The sequence below is a fragment of the Amphibalanus amphitrite genome, unplaced genomic scaffold (genome assembly GCF_019059575.1).
Source record: "Amphibalanus amphitrite isolate SeventyFive unplaced genomic scaffold, NRLGWU_Aamphi_draft 000951F_arrow, whole genome shotgun sequence".
NCBI lineage: Eukaryota > Metazoa > Arthropoda > Thecostraca > Balanomorpha > Balanidae > Amphibalanus > Amphibalanus amphitrite.
The window spans coordinates 1-4206 of NW_024882445.1; positions in this window are offsets into that span (position 1 = coordinate 1).

Consider the following 4206-nt stretch of genomic DNA (forward strand, 5'->3'; position numbering starts at 1 on the left):
GTGTGCACCTGCAACACGCACAGACTAATTATATAATCAAAACCTGATGGAAAATACGTTCAATTAGCCAGGAGCAATGCAACTTGCATAAGTCAAGATTTAACTTCTTTGTTCATTCGATATCACAATCCCGCTTGATGTTGTTTCCCATTCATACAACTAACGATTTATGTAAAAAAGAAAACCGTTAAGTATGCACAATGTCTGGGAGCGTTAAGAATGGCCTCAGAGAAAGAAAGAGCCACGATAAAATTGTCATTTTATTTTCGTTGAAGAATATAGTATTCACACAACCGTCGATAACGGTCCATAACTTCTTTCTTTTATGTTTGCATGTCAGTAACAATGTCTTCAAGTCCACCATATCTGTTCTAGCTGGTGAATGGCAAATCGACTTCATCGCTCACAAATTGAACCAAAGCGCTTCAACAACTCCCGGGGCGGCGTTCTTCGGCCGGGTCTGAAAGGCCAGTTCCCATTACCAAGTGAAATACACGGAACTCTACAGCCACCCGCCCTCGGATTAAATTCCTCAAACGGCGCCGTCATTGGATTCATTTCTGCCGCCGGACATAAATCTGAGAGCCGTGCCGGAAAATCCGCAGTCAGATGCGCGGCCCTTACACACATGTTGGACAAACATCAGACGGCGGATGTCTGAAGCGCTGAGCATCGCTCAGTGAGCGCTCGAGCGCGGCGGGCTGGGCGAACAGCTCGGACTGACGCGGCTCGTGGACCGAACGCCCCCCCCCCATCCCCCTCGGCCCGGCGCGCCCACACACTCATAGTAATTGGCGGCGGCTACGTTCGGCCGGCGTTTTCAGTTCACATTTTCCTCATTGCAGATGACTGGCGCTCGTGAGGCTCCCACGCTCCGAGCAAAAACAGCCCGGATCCGGCTGCTGTGGGCATTGTGTCGGCCCGTCGGACGGCCCGAAACCTCTGAGGAGCCGGCTGGAGTGCAGTGAAGTGACGTCGCACGGAAAGAAGTGAAGCGGAAAGGATGTGGGGTTTTGTGAGGCGGTAAAAACAGAAACGGGTTTCCAGCAGCTACAATCCACTTATTTACTGGAGCAGTGTGTAAGCATATACTCGTAATGCGAGGGTGTTGGGCAGTAAACAGACCGTGAAAGAGTGTGTGATATCGCCTGCTGCATGCTGCTGATCATCTTAGAACAGTTATTGCACCCAGCGTTGTTTGAACTATAAAAATAAACATCATGTAGAAGAAAAATTTATCCACATGTCATTTATTCCTTTGGTCGCACCTCTCTCCGGCGGGCTCATGTGGTCCCAATTACAGCAGAGCCATTCCTCCTCGTCCTCGTCCTATCCCCATCCCCCGAGCTACGCTGAAGTGGGAGCCTGACCCACACCTGTGACGCATCCGGGAACGACGCCCGCGGAACGGGCGGAACCGGGAACCGAACCCGAAACCCGGCCATCCGCACCGCGGGTCGACGCCCTAACCGACTGCGCCACCAGGGCCGTTCTGAGTTTCTAAATGCTCCTTGTTACTAAAAGCTTGTCACAGAATGCCTAATGGGTCACTTCCCATTATCCTTTATAAAAAATGCTCTATTCTTTTGCGTAGTTTTACATTACAATCCACACATTTAGATAATTGATTGAGTTTTGCGATGGAACCCAATAATCAGTAACAAGTCGGAGCCTCAGCAACTATTCAATGTTTCGATTTTACTTTATCTCGCAGGCCCGCTCTATGACGGGCCTTAAATCATTATATGAGCCATCGGCGGTAATTTGATTAGATCCAGAGGGAATGAAATACCCAGCTACTGTAAAATTGAAGTTGAAATGAAAACCTTAGTTCAATATCAGGCATATACTGTTGAAGGTCTCTTTTCAATGCTGGACAATGCCTGACATTGTAATACTTGAACAATGGTCATTGAGTGCAATACCAGGCGCAGGTTGTTTTATATTCAACCTTATTATGAGCAGTGCTATGAAAGTGAAGATGTGAACCTGAGCTAATGTATAATTCTCAGAAGCAATGTAATACGTGATACGGCTAAGATGATTGCGCATTGCGTTTCCTCAACAGTGGCTGGGCCAAGGGGCATCTTCCGCAATTAAAAGGTTCTCCCCGTACCGGCCATCTCAGCATGCATGGTCGGCTCGTGTAAATTTCACCGCAGCCGGCACTTGACCGTGCACTTCCCGTTGAAATCGCTCCCGAACTCGTTAAGGTGTAGGAAAATGGCCGATCCGGGGCGCCCGATGTGTGGTTAACAACGCCGCGTGACGAGAAAACTCGAGTGCGCATGCAAACTGCCTCCGAGCCGATGGGCGCAGAACGAGACCGGGCCGGCGCGGTGCGTCGCTCCGTAACGATACTGTTCAGCTCGGAGCGCCACCGGGACCACCTGCATGGCATCAGACAGTCGAACCACGCCCGTCAACTACCAATATCCGGGCGACCAAACACCCAGCGAGCCACCCACCGCCGCCAGTTAATAGCTTCACTAACTCTGCGCGCCCGCCGCCTTCGTCACCGCTTCTGTGGCTCCCTCGCTCCCTCTAGCACCTCGCCACCGCCAGCGTCGCATCGGCGCCACATCGAAAAATGCCACAGCCTATCAAGCGAATGGCTTGGCCCAAATTTTCCCACACTTCCCAAAAACGTGCTCCGAATACAGTGGTAGACGACAAGACGGCATGGTTCAATGCAGGTCTCGAGTCGCGGACCGGGGAAGGAATACCGAAAGAAACTGGGAGGGAATACCGAGAGAAACTGGGGCGGACGGTGCCAGCGGAAACCCAACGGTGGTCGGCGACGCGCCCGCCAGCAGCATATTGATGCGCGGAAAGAAGCCGGGCACTCATTAAAATGGCCTGATAAATGGGCTGCTGAAACGGCAATGAATGGCACCGGTGGAAATACAAGACCGTTGGTTTTTCGCTGGGTCCCAGTAGGGAATAAAGACGAGGTATTTTCACTACGTTAAAAAATAGACCAATGATGATGATATAACGGGGTAAGGCTATTCGTACACGGATCTAAATAAAAACGAGTGAAACTTGTTTTTAACTTGTTGGGTTAATCGTCGCTTATTTGTGTGGAAATAGTACCAACCGTTGAAATCCAAGAAATGGTGTTTATATACTTAAAATTTGAAGTGCAGACCTATACTTATTACTAACCATCCAATCATCCATTCCATTTCGGTCACCAGCTCAGGCAATCTATGGACTACTTGATGACATGGGATGCTCGGAATTTAGTGAGGCTCAAGTCGCCGTATATTCAACAATAGATCAATGGTTGTCTAAAGTTTGGACGGTTCGTCGGGCTGCCAGAAGTTAAGTTTTACCAGCCCGGATCTCATGCTCCACCATACTATACTATGCAGTGCTTATGCAGTTATAACTGCATAAGTTCTTGCTTCGTCAAAAGTCTCAATTACAACAAATGCAATTCTCTCTCTCTCTCTCTCTCTCTCTCTCTCTCTCTCTCTCTCTCTCTCTCTCTCTCTCTCTCTCTCTCTCTCTCTCTCTCTCTCTCTCTCTCTCTCTCTCTCTCTCTCTCTCTCTCTCTCTCCCTCTCTCGCTCTTTCTCTCTCTTGCATCGTTACTATCCAGATTTTCAATAAAAATGCCTCCCCTCCCCCTCTGCCGCCTCTATGCTGCCCCGCCGTCTCTTCATCACGCGGCTGCCACCGGCTGTGAGCAAATAGAGCGGGCGCGATTAGTTGCCTCGGACCAATCACAGCGCCGGGATATGGCTAACGCTGCTCACATGAGCAGTTACGCTCTGACCCGAACACGGTAAATGCATGTGGGCACGTCAGGGATTTCCAGTGCCTTCTAAAGAGGCCTAACAATGCCGCACCAATGGCATTCCACATTTGCCCTCAATCTGTGCCTAGAGTACCAGTTACCTCTAGCAAAGCCTTGATTGATTGAAAGATTCGTCCTGAGCATTTCGCCGAAGTCAAGATCCTACCTGCGACATTATCTTACTCAATCTAGCCCAAGTCCCACTTGAGAGCCTTCCTAATGCGATCAGATGAACACGCCAAGTCAATTATGCAAGGTCATGCCACGTGATGCTCATGAATGATTGAACTGGTGCGTGGCCAATTTATATACTCCTGAGAGCGCCCTCCATTTCAGCGTGGGCCATTACATTTTAAAGATAGCACGCATCACATTCTCCGTGGGTTACATAATCAGATGGGA